The 18,441-nt window shown below is 32.4% G+C and overlaps 1 protein-coding gene across 1 annotated transcript in view; it reads left to right on the top strand.

Annotated features, from left to right (window-relative positions):
* Positions 1 to 3,755: 3,755 nt before the first annotated feature.
* The window catches only part of Dop2R (dopamine D2-like receptor), a 280,079-nt gene continuing 265,393 nt past the window's right edge, over positions 3,756 to 18,441 (top strand). Inside the window, exon 1 of the mRNA XM_076120752.1 lies at positions 3,756 to 3,882. The gene's annotated coding sequence lies outside the window, so the exon portion shown is untranslated. The remainder of the gene's footprint in view (positions 3,883 to 18,441) is intronic.

Raw genomic sequence — 18,441 nt, 5'->3', positions numbered from 1 at the left:
GATAAAAACGATTTTATTGTCCACAGACTGTTGAAGCTTGCAATTTTATTTTATTTGCTCTTAAAGTTAAAAGATGCTGATGTTAGTCTGATACATTGTTTTAAATGTAGACACTATTTTTATTAGTTGGTTGTAAAAATTGGACTTCAGAAATAAAATAAATAATTTTCTATTTAAAGGTTGAATATATAGCAAGTCTCAATACTGCAATTAAAATGGAACACAATCATCAAAGTAATTAAACTATTTTATTCCATTAACATGACTGAAACTATTACTAATATCATAAATTGAAGTCTGTCTGTCAGTTACGTCATAGCTACACAAATCCATCGACTTTCATTAATCTTAACCTTAAGTTAGTTTATCAAACATAAATAACATCATCATTTGCTCTAACGGTGAAGGAAAACATCATGATGAAACCTTGCATGTCTAAAATTTATTTAATACATTTATTAAGGGAGTGCAAAGTCCCCAACCAGCACTTGACCAGCGTGGTGGACTTAAGGCTAAGCCCGTCCCCCGTTCCCCGGAGACTCTAGCTCAGCAGCGGGACAGTAATGGGTAAAAATAATAACCATATTTCAAAATAAATCGTGGGCCGTTAAAATGAGTGTTGAAATGCAAGCAGACCCACACGGGCCACCTAGCTATTTACATTTATTTTATTCATCATAAATAATTGAAATCATAAATCAAATTATTAATTTAATAAAATAATATTAACACCTCACGTGTTACAACTATCACTGAATTTTCAGGTTTATTGAGCAAATAAATTGTATGTAAACGAAATAAACGTGCCGCGTAAAATAAAGTTTTCAGTTAAATTCTGATTTAATATTTAATATTATAACTACTAAATAACTGGTATAAATGCTTATTTATTATTTAAGTAAATAATAACTTTGGGTTAGAATTTGACATAACAAAATAAGGATCTTTATAAATTGATGATTATGAAGTTGTCTTGTTATTGTAATTGTTCTTTTATAAATATTCTTGGTATTATTCAGGTGTTAAAATGGAAGACCATTTTTTTTTTCACACGAGTCTGTAATAAGAAAGTACTAATTGGTATTTCGTGAAGCCGTTATATTATGCACTGAAAAGTATTTGTTTCAACTCAAAACCCAACCCTCTTTTTCCTTTTTGACAGAAGACATTCCGCCCAGCAGTGGAACAGTAAAAAAAGACATATTATGTCTATATATATTATTATGTTCATCACATCATATTGGGTAGTGGACTTTAGGCCTAATCTCTCTCTCATTATGAGAGGAAACCCTTGCCCAGCAGTGAGATATCAATTGGTTTTTTATTATATAATTTTCAGTTAGTTATAAGACCTTTATCTAAAAATAAACTTGCCAAAACTTCATCGTATAATATTTTATTACCGCCAGACTTTACGTTGTCATACCTTCATAATTTTGATGGCACATTAAATTAGTTTCCTTTGTGAATCCTCTGTTATATAAAAGGTTGTTATTTTAGGAAGTCATTGTGTTTCAGTGAAAATATTTACAGTAATAATAGTTGACATTGTGGTGAAGAATTTTCAGGGTTATTGCGGTCACATGGTGAGAAACGATTGTAAAATGTAGGTTTACAAAATACATGTATACTTGCACATACAGAGAGTCACGAATCACTTTTTCCCATGATAGTAGGAAAAGACTGAAGAATGCCACTTGCTGCGATTATTACGTGCTTATTTTGCTTAAGCATATCCATACATCTTGTCAGGCAAAACCACTGGTTAAAAGTACAGCGCACTTCACCTTTTTAACTATATTGCCAATGTTATCTATGTCTTTATAGGGCGTCCTAATTCCCTCTAAAACATATAAAATACATACAAATATCCGTCACGGATAACTTAAGGCTTTCTTAGTTATTTCGGAGACTTTAATTAAAATCAAAAGTTGAAACATAAAATATACTAGCTGACCCGCGCAACTTCGCTTGCGTCACATAAGAGAAACATAATTTTCCCCGTTTTTGTAACATTTTCTCTGGTACTCTGCTCCTATTGGTCGCAGCGTGATGATATACAGCCTATAGCCTTCCTCAATAAATGGGCTATCTAACACTGAAAGAATTTTTCAAATCGGACCAGTAGTTCCTGAGATTAGCGCGTTCAAACAAACAAACAAACTCTTCAGCTTTATTATATTAGTATCTATATACTAATATAATAAAGCTGAAGCTATCTATACTAATCTATATTAGTATAGATAGACGCCAATCTAATAATCATTGACAATAATCAGTTCGTTTGTAATGCGCTCAGAACCCTGATCAATCCTTACCATAAAAACTTCTTAATAGCCAACTATCGGGTGTAAAAAATCTCAATCAAGTGCACTTACAAGCACCCAATACTGTTTAATTCAAGTATTTGATGTTTGGACTTGCAAGAACAGAAGTTCTTTTGAAAAGTGAAAAGTTAGGTATCTTTAATATAAAAAGGAATACATAAATGTGTTGCTAAGCGTATATTTCGAGAGCAGCTGAACTGATTTCACTAATTATTTTGTTGTATTATTCCTTAAAGTACGAGAATGGTTCTTACGGAGAGAAAAAAAACAGGGAGTAAATAAGATATAGAATCAATCGCTAAGCGGTACGAAATTCGCTGGGTCAGCTAGTTTAATAAAAAAATCAGTCAAGTGGATTTAAAACATTCGTTGCTTTGTATAATTAAGATAAATAATCACACATCCATTTAATAGCGGTTCTGAATCCAGCCACAGTTTCCAAAACCATAACAATCAACACAAAACATGAAACTTTCAACAAAATGGCGAGACAACAAACATTTTCAATTCTCTCACGACTCATAAGTGTTAAGCGTTTTGCTAATATTCTAGTAGCACTAGTTAGTCTAGACTATAATAGTCTAACTGTTACGACCAGACTAATGGGACTGATTAATACTTTTGTTCTTTAACAGGTCGTTTTATTTTAATAGGCGTGTTATTTCTCAAAGGAATTTGTATGTACATATGTAGGTCTCTTCAAAACACGCATAGTGAATGTAAGTCTATTTTAACTTACAAGTGTTTTTTAAACGGAGGGCTCTGTTTTAAAACTCGCGTAGGTATAGACGGTGGAAGAGAAAGACATTCACTGAAAACTCTTGAAAAGATAGGTTATGCCTCAAATAGGTACCGTAGCATTTTACCGCACACCTTAAGGCACATTATATTTTATCTGGTCTAGGTCCAAAATAGCAGCAACACTAGGATTCACTTAGAGATAACTTGAGATAACAAATGAAGGAAGGGTAAAGAGGTTGCAATCTATGGAATCGCTTTGTGTTAATTCTATAATACCTTACAACTTAATAAAACTAAATAGATAAAAGACAGAAAGATCTTATTGAGTGTAAGAAAATTTAAATACCAAAAGTTGATACACTACAAAACCGACATAATTTTTCTGGTTCAATAGCAACGTCTCCTAAAACAATATACTTAGAATTTACACTAAACTCTATAATTGGAACACTGGCAGATACCATATAAACCAACAAAATCTACCTACCCTCAAAAAAAATAAGTTGAAAACTATTCAAACAAAAATTCATCTCGATTGGCTGTAGCCTGAAGATATCTTCAGTGCAATAGCCAAAGGACTTTCAAGGAACGAGATAGTTAAAACACCTGACGTTTCTCGCGATACGCATGCGCCAGAACTTAGAGCCTGCCGGTTGTAGTACGCTCTGTTCAGTATTCGTACCGCCGCGGCGTATCACCCGCGTATTCCGAATCACAGTAATAATACGCGTATCACTCGTAAATAAAGTGACGTGATTTATATTTCAAATAGTGTGATAATGTTTGTGTGATACAAGTGTGATGAGTGAATAAGGTAAGTGATACAGTTATTTTTTTTTTGTTTTTAAGTTGTGTGTGTATTTTAAGATGTTCATCTTAATGTTATATTGTCTCAATAATTCTAATTAATTGGGGCTTAATTCAAGTTGATTGTTGAGGTGATTAAGTACTTAAGTGATGTTTGAAGGGTGTATACGGAAATTGTGATAAGAATATCGTTATAATTTAGAACAGGCTTACGATAAATCCCTCTTCAGTTGGAGGGTATTTAAATATAATTTTACTAATTAATGAGCACTTGATTGATATAAATATACCTTTGTATTTGTAAGGTATATAGTTATTTTAAGCTATATATATAATTCTTCTGTAAGTGTGTATGTCACTGAACTTCTCTTAAACGACTGGATCAATTTTGATCAAATTTTTTGTGTCTGTGTTTAAGGGGATCTGAGAATTTAGATTCACAATATTGTCCGCTGGACAATGTTTCTTTATTTAATTTTTATAGCAAAACAACGTTTGCCGGGTCAGCTAGTTTTAAGCTAAAATTGGCAGTCATTTTGAGGTTTCGATTGATTTTCTAAGAGGAAAGCAGACGTCTCAACAGTTATTTTTGCAAAAAGCCTGATAAAATATACGAACAAATAAGATAAGATAAGATGATTCACGGTACATTGTTAGCAACGATGTACGGTGAACGTTATTTTTTTAAAACTAAGCTTTTATTAATAAAAATAACATTTAGTACACTATTTCTAGTCCGCTGATAATCCTGTTCTTTTTAAAGTTCTAAGTACCAATTTTATCACTTAGAAATATGTTAATTTTACATAGTAGTGGTAGTAAATTTAGGATAAAATCTGTTGACTTTTATTCAAAACCTAATTATAGTCCAACATAGAGACAACAACAGCAGAGAGGCTTATGCAGCGGACAGTGACCTGTTTGATACACCATTTGATTTTGAAAATACACAGATTTTTTTTATTATAATCTATTTAACTTTGAATTGTTCGTTCTACGACCTTTTGATAAGTTGTACAATTATATTAAATGTCAGATATTGACCTAAATTAATAAACAATTTGACGTATATCACACAAATTTTGTATGTTAGTATGAAGGTAATATAATATCGTAATAATTTAATTACTTACACGTTATAATGGGCGACTCGGAGTGTGTTTAGGCGGGACTTGATGTGGGCACGCTAATAGCTATGAATAACCAATGTATATATTGTGTACGCTATTGATATTATTAGGAAATGTGTTCTTTTATATTAAGATAGAAAGAGAATGAAAATATATAAAAATTGATAATATTTTTTTATAAATCATATCATACCACAAGAGGCTTAGAGTATATTTTCTTGATAAGAAATACTGTAAGAATTTTTAAACATTCTAGTTGTCTTACTTATATTTGGCTACAAAACAGTGGCATTTTTTAATTCACATAGAATCAGAATTGAAATCAGAATCTGTAATCAAAATCTGAAATCAGAATTGCGCGTAAAGTAAATTCAGTGTAAGGTTTATTACAATAAATTATTTCATTTTTTAAAAATCGTGTGGTAATAAATGGCTTGTCCTTTTAAATTTCCGATATCATTACACAATGTGATATGCATCATTAATGTAGTTTTGTAACTTTTCTGGTCTCTGCTTACCGCTATGGGAAAAAGGGATTTTGTCTATCTATGTATGTATAAAAACTGTATGGTACAGATCAAATAAGACAACCAAGTTATTAATATTCAAAATAAAAAAACTCTACATGGGAAAAACTACAACTCTATTTCAGGAGCAAGGTTATTAACACTAAAATAGACGATCTTGTATCGTCACAGTAGTATTATTATAACACAGACTGACAGGTTGTTATAGGTATTATGCATACAAGATGATAGTTACAAACCTCAACGTATTAGGAATTATCTGTGACTGTTAGTTAACCGTTAACCGCATGTGGTAGATATAATTATACCACAGATGATAGTATTAGGAAGGTCTTAAATTATAAATAGACAGTTATGATGTTCAAAATGAAAATAATCTAATAATTTATCCATTTAAGTCAACTTATGATGGTCAATGATACAGAGAGTGAATTTACCGCCAGTTCGGAAGGTAGGGCCAATGAGAAGAGCTGGCAAGAAACTTCAGTACCTCGATTCTCGACCACTATCGACTACCGACAACCGGCTTGCTATCGACATTTGACATTTAGAATGTACTGCCAAAATGTTTCCTACGACACCCGTCAGAGGCGCTGATCAGATTTTCATACAAAATTTCTCGATGACAGTTCGGTCGTCGGTAGTCGATAGTAATAGAGAATCGAGCTACTGGCCACTCTTTTTAATCGCCAAATGATTATGTAAAAAGTGTTGTTACCGAATGTTTGTTACCAAATCATGTAAAATGTCCGATTTTTTTGTTGAAACTCATCAGGGCATTTTAACCTGGAACATAAGCTTCTGTCATCAAAAGAGATAGTCAGTAATGGAACAATCTACGGGAGAGAGTCTAATCCTTATTCTAGAGGTGATAATATAATGAGCTTTATTAGTAAAACAGTTTTAAATTGATTGCGAGTTTTAGTGACAAACTTATAGTTAAAGAGATCGTGTCTCGTACTAGCGTATGAAAACGGCTATACTAATATAGATAAAACTTGGTGGTGAAAGACGAAATCCCATAGAACGACATATGCTACTTTTTACTATGAGCATTCTCTATATATCAGTCAGCCCGTGACAACGGTCCATACAATTTGATCGAAACGTCGGATAAACAAATAAGGTATCCTTTAATATGCATTCGCGTTTTATTCCCGTTCCATTATAATATAATGTGTACAAGTCTCGAGAGTCTTAAATCTTTAACCAGCTAAATTCCTAACTTTATAGATCTTGAATATAGGCTGTATCTACATAATATCTATAGACAAAATGTTCAACATAGTTACAAAATGAATATTCTGATTAAAGTACACAGTTTCGGTACTAAATTCTCAGTTTCTATGCTAACAAAGTCCCTTGCCTCCAAATTAAAACACACAAAGTAAACCTCCCTTACATATTCATATAAATATAAAATGATACGGACCCTTCACGATTATATTCACTTACATTTAATTTTACTCTTGGAAATAATTATTTACATACACATTATCACGCCTTTTATACTTGAAAGTGTAGGCAAACGTGAAAGACACCCAAATTTCGCCGTTAACAATGTTAGTCCTATGTAATAGGGAGCGAACCTTTTGTCATTTATCAGTACCAAGTATAAATATACTAATCTAAATTAGAAATAACCAATAGTACTTTGCTGAACGCGAGAATCGAACGTATATCCTCATAACCAGCTATATACGCTGACCATATACGCTGACCGTGCCCTAGGGGTTGTTTTTATTGTATCGTGTAGTTAATAGAAAACCTAGTGTCAAAGTTGTTCTAGCCGCCCAAAAGACTGACTTCGCTTAACGACTGTCATTTTAATTAGTAACTACTACGGCCGACTTTTAACGTGGTCTCCGAAGCACGGACACGCTCAGTTCAAATACCAGTGGGTGGTCACACTGGTCACCCATCTTTGGAATTATCGCGCCAAGGGTTGCTTAACACACAGATCGTTTACTTACCGGTGAGCGCAGCTGGCTATGAGCGCTTCAAACTGAGGCAGTCAAATTATTTAATGAATTTAATTAAATTACGTGTTGATTCTTGGAGACATTTAATTAAAGAAAACGGTTGGATAAATAGTAAGGGAAAGCGTTATTTTTAGTTCAATTTATTTAAGATATATGTGTTAAGTACCATCTACAAAGTGTTCATCATGTACCCAGATTTGAAATAATACTAATTCAGTTCTGCCACGCTTTAACGGCTAAACGGTTGATCTAATTTTGATGAAATTTACGGATGAAACATACGAGTGGGCTTTTGAAAATAGTAGCCTTTTTTATGCTGTTTTAGTCTCCATGTTTAATATTCGGTCAAAAATCAAATCATTTTCATCTGATTTAGGTCACATACTGACACACTTATGTAAGTCAAAAATACGGTATTTACCGCTAGTTCGGATGGTAGGGCCAAAGAGCTGGCAAGAAACTTCTGGCCACTTTTTCAACTGCTTAGTTGGAAAAGTGTTAGAGATATATTAACACATTTATAATATTAGAAAGTATGTATGTAAGTGTCCCAATACTAACTCAAATCTTCTAAGAAAACCAATAGTAATATCTCTCCTTGTTTCATTATTCAACTTCAAAGTGCTTTATTCGCGTCTAAACCGATCGCAAGTAAAATCTTTGAAACGTTCCCGTGAAAGCCTTCTACGTGAATATTATTAGGTAAAATGTCTCTGGACTGTAGACTCCTGAAACTGTACGGCAATTCTTTACCACTATCGACCTTCGACTACCGGCTAGCTATCCAAAATATAATAATATGTATGACATTTGGTTCAGCGCCTCTAGCGGGCGTCGTAGTAACTATTTTGGCAGTATATTTTAAATGTCAAACTCTCGATACTCGATGGTTTCAATTGTAGAGAATCGTGCTACTGGTATACAAGCTACTTTTTAAACCGAATTGTATTTCAAAAACCGGAGTTGGAAGTAAAAAAAAGGTAGCCAACAACTTGAAAAATTTACAAACAATTTTAACCTGTGTGCATTTAATTTATTTTTTAATCTCTAACCCTGTCAACGCTGCACTTGATAATGGTTGCTCGTGGTCAAAACAACCCCAATTTTGCCAACGTCATCAAAACCCATGGCAACCAATAAAGGAAAATTCGCAATAAAAAAGGGGTTGTAATTAAAAATATAAATGGAACAACCTCTAGTTGAGTATTATGGAGGGTTTTTAATCATACCCTTCGATAATCTGGGTAATACCCTGATAATGACAATTAAAATATGAAGGGGCGATAATAGGTTAGCTATTGACAATGTTATGGGGTATTTTGGATCCACTTACAATATAATCATTGATGATTAAAATAGCAAGATATTGTTTACAACTACAGTTAAGGCTTTGCAATTATGCGTTTTATTGTTTTTTGCCCTTTAACTAATATCATAGATTTTTTAATATTCTAAGTCTGTTTTACGTTATAACGCGTAATGTATTTATTCTCTTACTTTGCTTGATGTTTAAGCCAGAAAAAAAGAAATCCTGGTATAAAACTGACTAAATCAGCTTTAGCCATACAATAAATACGAATGAAATATAATATATCCAATTTATTAACCTATACCTAAAAAAACAAACTTATAATAGAAAATAACCTGGAACAACAATATAAAAATCAAACATCTTTTAAAAAAATGTATTTTGAACTTAAACAGTCTAGAACCGAAAAACTCATGTTAAAAGTATGCTATACACGTCGCCTTTCTGTATCGGTAATAAAAATATACCTGGATACATTCACCAATCTCTGGGGTAATTTTGTAGTCACTGTGTTCGATACTCGCTACAAGATGTCCGCACTTCTTATATTTAAGTTTTAAAAATAAACGTTAAAGAACGATAACATTGTATGTTATATATTAAAGTTTAGTTTTTGTGTGTTTTGAGGCTCGTATAAGTCAATATTATAGAGTCAACAGTCCAATGTTCTCGATTGTCGCCACTTTGTTTTTAAAAAATGGCGATTGGATCAATTTGAAATAAAGAGTTACCGACAACAAGCCATCAACACGACAAAGAAAGATTTTTTTTTAATAGAAAAGCAATTAATTAATAGATATAATTAATTGCGAACATCCTCCTTTTTTGAGTCGGTTAAAATGTTGAAAATACGCTATTCTATATGGAAAGTGGTCAGATTTTACAAACAAAAATAACAAGACAGAAGTCGTAAGAAAAACTTAGTTGAACACTTTTTCCTACATTTACATCATCCGAATCTAAATTACAAAGAACTAAGCCTTTCTTTTGACCTTTTTTTGCAAACTGAGGTCTAGGGTATTACATAATTTCCTGTATATGTAAATATGAGACAATAAAGGTTCAGTACCCGGAAATAAAATGGACCTTTGGGTCAAAACTCTTTGATTGTTAAACCTACGGAACCCTGAATTGCTTTATACTTTTATGGTAATGAGTTGTACGGGCCCTTGGATAAAAGGGGTCCGATTTAACATCGTCTTTTGCGAAGCCCCTTTCTTTGCTATTTACTGCTTAATTTTTATGGTAAATGGAACGATTTTTTTTCTCTTTTATTCAGGTTGACTTTCTGGTTGAAAATATTTTTTTTTCTAGTTTATTTCTGTATCTTATTGTTAGGGTGTTAGAGTATTTATGACTAAGGTTTATTAAAAATATTTATTTTATACATAAAAAAAAAATATTTTGTGAAAGAAAAAATGGTTACATTTCTCATTGTATAATAATGCATTTTAACTAAGATTTGATTCGTTACAGATTTTTTTTTCAAAATTGTATCATTGGTTATCATTTCTAAATTTTAAATGTCTAGATATTTTCGTGAGAAGAAGAATCAAGTGGAATGAAATCTTGAATTTGTTAGAATTTCTCAAAGAAACTAGATTTTCTTGCATTCTTGCACTAGAAAAGCTGTCACGAATTTTCTTTCGAAAGAATAATAGTAATAATTTATTTTATTCACGAATAAGTTGCAGTTGCTTTACGATGGAAATAAAAGTTAAGACACCAATAAATCTTATGGAATTCTCTTCCCTAGTAAAAGTACTAACTTGTCAATATACTTTAAAAGTAAAATCTAAGCTCTACTTTAAAATTGCTATGTGTGGTCGTATGGTTACATGACTGTATGTACAAAGTGATAGTTGATTTGCTTAGTGTCTAAAGGTCATTGACTTACAATTTACCTAATAATTATCTACGTGAACAACGGAATATAATATGATGTGTGTCAAAATGCGAAAAACCGTCACGTTTCTTTGTATTTCTTTTTCAATTTTTTTCATAAATCATTTTGTAAGTATAAGTACTAGATAGTGAGTCAGTTGTATGTACGAACAAACGAAGCTTAGCAAGTGCCACTGGACAGTTCAATTGAATTTATTTTTTGTACTATTTGTACAAAGTATTTTTAAATCCCAGGTCAAAAGTTTAACTGAAAACAGCAAAAACATACAAAATTATCAGTATATTTTCACATACGCGAAAGCATCTTAAATTTCAAAGCATTTGAAATAATAGAGGGCGCACTTGGGTATGTTTATTTTACCAAAGAATATTCAAAGTGTGTTTTACATTTTAATTTCAAAAGGCCAGCCTGTAGCGAGTTTATTTAGGTCTGGCTTTATAGAAATTTAACGGCATTTACCGAAATTTACCGGTTTTCACTTTACTAAGGGATGAATACCGATGGCCACGTTTGCAGGTGTTGGACAAATAACTTCATCTTTTGAAGCTGCTGATGAATAACCCGTTTATCAGGCTTTTACGTAAACATAGCTGTAGTTTATTTTTTAGAAAATCGCAATAAAAATATTAAGGAAATAATAACACTTTAATTCACCGCCATTTTCTGCTAAATTAAACTAAATTAACTAAATACTAAATTTTGCTTGATGTTATAATCCGAAAAGTTAGATGAGTGAATTGGCATGCATGAATTATCGAATAATAATAATGTGTAATCCGACAAAAAGTGGCTGTATCAAACAAGCCTTCGAGAGCAGCAGCAAAAGCTCGCTCACTTATATTCTTTTGATTTCGTATTTGAATGGAAGTAAGAAAAAAGACATATTTAAATGATTTTATAGCATTCTAGGTTTACCAATTTGACCAATCTCAGAGACCGTTATGAAATTTGACAATTCACCTTCAGAATTACTGTCTTTTCATTCGGTTTTGAACCTAATCCAGGTAACAACATACTTCTATAAATGTATTTGGCACACACAACACCGTAGTTTGCAATGTTGTAGTAAACATATAATGCTGCCAATACACCCTGTATCACCTTGTTAGTTTTTATGATGTTCTTAGTGCGGTACAGAATGTTTTACTGGTTGTATCTGCTCTATATATGTGGTAGTTGTGTTATAAAAGTGTATAGTTATAGAATTTAAGGTTAATGACACTGTTATTTGACTGAAGGCATAACAAAATGACATAAAAAATCAAATCATGTTTTCATTTAGGTAGAATGTTCACACGTCTTATGTTAGTCGTTGTAAATGTCCTCCTAGCCGCTATCCGGCTACATCAGCCAATTTCATTGAAACTGGCCAACGATGCAGGACTCTGTTTAAAGTGTATTTACAAAATCAGGAAAAGACAAACAAAATATAGTACATGCTAAAATGTTATTCTGTAGTGTATGAATATGTAATATGTAGACAGAGTTTATCATAAACATGGTCACAAAATAACTCCTGAAGACTAATCTTGTTATGAGTCAAAAATTAAGTATCTTGAAGTCACATACTCGCACCTTTATTATTAATATTAGAATTCTATTAGTTGTGCCAGTACATATTCTATTATGAAACTATAACCTAACATACAATCACAATGAGTAATCGCGGTTACAATCAAACTAACCAATTCAAATCTAGGCATAACCCTTTTAAACCTAATATTGACATCAAACATGATCAAATATTATGTATCAATACATGAAAGACAAGAGAACCATTTATAATGTATTCGATCTTTGGAAACGGGACTCAAACCGGCACTCAGATTATTTATGCAAAAGGCTTTCCGACGTATTTCTCTGATATTGTCGTTGAAAAAAGTCTTGCATAATGTATTGGGCACTGATCGTGGTAGAAAGGGTATTGACTGCGTAGTAACAGTAAGACTGCTATTAAAAGGTACAGGGTTAAAATCCTAGGCAAAAACTTATTACTGTGTGTTGATCATGAGTTCTTTTAGTAAGAATTTCTAAATAAAAGCTCTAGTTGAAATATGGAGGTTGGATCGCTACACGAGTTCTTTCTATGCTTCTAAACATTAAAGTTATCGGGTCAGCATTTGATTCCACACCAGTTGTGTTGGTCTAGCGCCCTAATTACTAGAGAAGTGGAATAGAGAGTGTAAAATGTAATAAGTCGTGGATCTGTAGCGGCTACTATTACACCAAAGAAACTTATCTTAATCATCTGCAATAAATTAATACAGGTCAATGATGAAAGAAACTCTTTTTTTTTACTATAGACAAATTGGCTGTGTATGGGACTAACTCATTTGATGTGAGTATATTTTTTCTTGTTTTAATAAAACTCGCCGTCTTCCCGGTCAAGAAGATGTTGCAAAAGGGGTAAGATGGGGTGAAAATTCAGGAGAAATGAAGCTGTAAATGTCTAAAGGTGATTAATACGAGTTCCGTATTTTTTTGTCTCCCCTTTTTACTGTAAATTAATGTTACATAAAGTCTTCTGTATAATTAGAAGGGTGATGGAAAGACGGTGTTGCAGTCGGATGACTGGGAACGAAAATGTTTTAAAAGTAATTCGGGTTGAGATAATGTGAACTAGGGCAGTTTCTATTAATAATCTAATTAACAGTTTTCTTGGATAAAATTTAAATCAATTATCTTATAATATCCTCTATATATTTTTTATATCTTCCCATAATAATTTTCAATAACAAACTCTCCCTGCTCAATGTGCTTTCACTGAAAAACTCAATGAGAGCTTAGTTCCTACAATTAAGTATTGAAAGTTTGACGTTTAAAAGGGCTGCAATAATAGTTTCTACTGCGCCCGGTAGAGGCGCTGATCAGTTTTTCGAGTTAAATTCGTCGATAGGCGGTTGTCCATAGTCAACGGTGGTAGGAAATTTCCACTCATTTAGAAGCTCGTTAGTATCGACTAGGAAAATGCACCACTAAAGATTATTATCCAAAATATCTGGAACATATCTCAAATATAAAGTCACAAACATATAAATAATTCTAAGTAATCCTTAGTGAACAATTTCAATCAGTAATGAATCAAAGGGAACTTACTTAGTTAGAACCTCGTGGTGTCAATTGGGAGATGTACTGACATAACTGTATTAATGTTTGTTTGTTTGTGTGTGGCGCTAGTTATAGCGGGTAGCATAGAGAAGCGGGTAGCGGGTTAATTTCACTTTTGTATTTATTCGTTGAAATAAAAGTAATATGGATAGTATACAAATGAAGAGTTTTTGTTGCTGTTCATTTTAAATTTGCTTTTACTTTTTCGATCTTCGTGCTCACCAAGAAATGGTGTTTTGGGGAGGTAACACGTTTGATTTGTAATTTGTTTTGCAATTGTGTTAGTAATATTCTTGCTACAAGTAGTGTGCACAAATATCTCTGCAGCTGTGGTTGATACCAGCTACTGTTCCAGAGGAATCCTCATTATAAGTTAACTCTATAAATTATAATGGACTTTTCTTATACAAAGTAACCAAAAATATAATTTATCTATTCCTGGTAAAGAAAACCAATAGGAAGCTATTATCCTAAATCGCTATCACTGCGGCCCTCCCTTCAAACATTATGAACACGTTGCGGCGTGAATAATATCAGCGTGTAACGGGAAAGCGAGTTGTTCTCCACACTCGTACTCTTGTAGATAAATAACTTGACAAATATACTTGAGTAGCTAACTTATTACAATTTGTTTGATTTTCAAGTTATGCAATACGGTATGGGAAGTATGTGGGTTTACTTTTCCAGTTCTCAGTAGTCTTACTACGCAATGTTTTTAGTTGTACTACTAGAAAGCGCGCTGTCAACTATTTTGATATGAAATTGTAAATATTAATTATATAGAGATTTTTGTTATTTAAACGTTAAGACTTAGTAGAATTTGCTTTCGATGACTTCATCAAATACAATTTATGGATTTCGTAACTCATGAGGAAAACTGTGAGTTTACACAATGATATAACCCATGTAAACGGATACAGTATTAAGAAAGTTAGTAAAACTGTGCCTCGATTCTCTATTACTATCGACTACCGACAACCGAACTGCCATCGAGAAATTTTGTATGAAAATCTGGTCAGCGCCTCTGACGGGTGTCGTAGGAAACATTTTGGCAGTACATTCTAAATGTCAAAATTTCGATAGCTAGCCGGTTTTCGGTAGTCGATAGTGGTAGAGAATCGAGGTACTGAACGCTATGATTAGCAATTTAATCAATCCAAAAGCTTAATAAAATTGAATAATAATTAAACTATTTTTACATTTATATAGCATTTAACAAGATGTGACAATATTCTTCACGCAACGATAATATCAATATCAAAACCTGATCTAAACAAATTACGCATACAATTTCGATTTACTGAAATAAAAATCACAGTATAAAATTTCCAACATCTATTTTACAGTCGACGTGAACAAGGCAATAGAAACCTTTTGTGTGAGAAAACAAAGGTTAAAATCAATTGAACTTACCCATTCATATCAGTGGTTTGCTTTAAAATCTATGTAATTGAATGTAAAATTACGGAATCACGGGTATTTAATATTAATGCGATTAATTTATCATTCATTGGACGGGTAAAGAATAATCGTTGTGGAAGTGAAAAAATGAATGGTTTTAATTTCAGTTTTGATTTATTCGTGAATTGGGAGAGACTATAGGCTTTGAGAATTCTGATGGAGTTTATACTGATGACCTTATTATGTATATGGAATTTGGGCAAAGTTTAATTTGGGTAAAGTTCGAGTCACGTAAATTAAATGTCACTGTAGTGATAAAAAGGAAATAACCTTAGTCATGATAAATAAGTCATATCAAAAATATAAACCCTTCTGATACTAATGAAAAGTTGTTAAGTATTATATAAATCTTAGTATTATTAAAACTTATGACTGGATCGTTTAGAAAGCTAGTATTAAGTATAAAATTATTGTTATTATTTAAATCTATAAATAGCCATCAATTTATAGAAATAGAACATCAACCAACTTTGCCTATAGCTATATTTAAAACCAACCAAATAAAGAATCCACGATTCCATACGGTACACGTAAAAACCTATCTTCACAAAAATTCTCAAAACGATTTGCCTACAAAACTCAATCAACAATATAAAAGTGATCGGTACACGAACCGAGCTGCGAATCGATTCCAATATCCCGTTGACATTCGAGTATCGATATATGTAGGTATCGATACTCGATGTTTAAATACGAATACGGATTACATTATTTTTATGATCGATATTGCACCGGATATTAGATAGTGAATAAATAGTGGGTCATATTTTTGATGGCGTTTTTTATGAAACGGGAACGTTTACTCGGTTTTTATAGACTTTAGTAGTTGAAACACATTGGAAATGAGGAGCTCAAAGATTGTTATGCTCACCGGTCACTAAACAAACTATAGATTAAGCAACATTAGCGCGGTCATTCGCGGTCATAGATGGGTGGATGCTTAGTGGTATTTGACCTTCTCCGTGCTTCGGAGAACACGTAAAACGTCGACCTGGCCAACTTTGACAGCAGGTTGACCACTGAACATACCAAAAGGAAAGTTAATTAAAAGCAGAGGTAAAAGTAGTTTAGATTTACTGTTTGGTTTGGAATCACAAATATTGCAGATCTTAAATTATTATTTGGACCTAATAACTATGTAGTAGAAATGTACTACTAGGTACTCTAACCCAATGCAATTTTGGTAATATGTCAAAGAAAAAGCCTAATATAATAATAAAAAGAAAACATGTAAAAATATCAAAATTAATATCTACAAATACCTTCGAAGAGATTTACCTGCCAATAATAATGTAATATCTCTTTAAACGTTTAATAAAAGAAGTCTAGACAGTCCAAATACAATCAGAAAGAGCGATAGATTACAATTTAAAACGACGTTACAAATTACTCAGAATTCTTAGCGAAAACCCGCAAGATTTCAAAATGATTCTAAAACCAATCAGCAACAAAAGCTAATTTAATTTTGCGGAATATGTCTTTTTGTGAAAACATTTAATTTGATTAAACATTGAAGTTGGCAAGTTATCTCCGACGATTTGGTCGAACTAATTTCATTAATTGGCAACATTTGAGGCTCAACAAGCATAAATATCTGGAACTTATCCTACTGCGGGCTTTGGCATGGAATGCGCTATTTGAGCTTGTAATTGTGTTTTGTGAATTTTTATTTTTCGTATCAAACATATCGTTGCTACATTCATTTGATCATGAAGTGTGTGGTGTTTTTACAGTTCTTCAAAATACAGTGTCTAAGTTCGGGAAAAATCACAAATAATTAGTTTGGAAGATCTTAGCATGTAGCGGGTCAGTAAGTAGGTTTCTGTGTTACTCACAAGTCTTAACTAGATATGTAATTGGCAGTGACTATGAGGAACTGTTCATTTAAGTTTGATTTCGTGTTTTAATTCAGGCGATGTACGATGCTATGACCGATACTATAACCTGATAAGATATGATAGTATTTGCGATAAAAGTTCGTACTAATACTTTTCACACCACAAGTTCAGGTGTGAAGTATATTAGCAGAGAGAAAAAGTTAATTTCGTGTTTGTAATATTAGAATGGAAAATACGGATAGTATTAAGCTTTTGACGCGTATGTAGAAACACACTATCAATTTTCATTAACTTTGTTCGGAAGTGTGATACTACAAGAATATTATTTTAGTTATATGCTGAATTTAGCGGTTCCTAGTACAAGGTATTTAATTAAGGCTCGTATGAAACTTATGTAACAATTAAAGACAAGGTTGGTGCTTAAGATTAAATTAATAACCAACTTATTGATTTAGTAACATATTACAATAGTAATAATTGGCTTTATTTATATGATGTCTGTACATTTATTTTAAAACAAATCACCGTTTAGATGTAACCGAATTTTCTAATTGCCCATTACGTAAAAAGTACCTACTGCAACCAAAAGAAAATTATGTTTTCAAATCAATTTTCTTTCCAAACGTCACAACAAAACTTATAAAAAAGTAATTTTCATTCCCTTGAAATTGCAATTAATAATGAAATAAGGCGAAACACACGGAAAACCCAATACGTACAAAGTTACCGAATAAATCTTTTGCGTATCCAAAAACACGATAAGAAATTGTTTCGGGCAAAATTAAATTTTCAACTTTGCCCGCAACTTGGGGTTTTAATTGCGATAAAATAACCATTGACGAGAATATTCGAGAACTTTCGTGTAATTTTTTTTCGTTTCCTGAAATCGATTTGTTTCAAATTTAAGTTATTAATATTACGCTTGTTACACTCATCTGAAGTGTAGGCCGTGTTGTTACCTTATAATACAGGGAGTCGATTGTTAAATACTGGGCATGTTCACAAACTCTTAGTAAATGATATGATATTTATTATGTAGTCATCATCATCATTCCATGGGACGTCCACTGCTGAACATAGGCCTCTCCCATAGATTTCCAGAGTGACCGATCTGATGCGGCCTGTATCCACCGGCTCCCTGCGATCCTCCTCAGGTCATTTTTATTATGCAATAGGTAGCAACAATTAGAAAACCTTTGCCTGATCCGAGTACCTATACTGAGACCTCATGATCAAGCTCTTTCACTTGGTCTACAGAATTTGTCAGACCTAAAAAATGTTACGTTTTAATTATGTGTTTAAATG

The sequence above is a fragment of the Anticarsia gemmatalis genome, chromosome 12 (assembly GCF_050436995.1).
Source record: "Anticarsia gemmatalis isolate Benzon Research Colony breed Stoneville strain chromosome 12, ilAntGemm2 primary, whole genome shotgun sequence".
Classification (NCBI taxonomy): domain Eukaryota; kingdom Metazoa; phylum Arthropoda; class Insecta; order Lepidoptera; family Erebidae; genus Anticarsia; species Anticarsia gemmatalis.
This window is presented reverse-complemented; position numbering and strand designations above follow the sequence as displayed.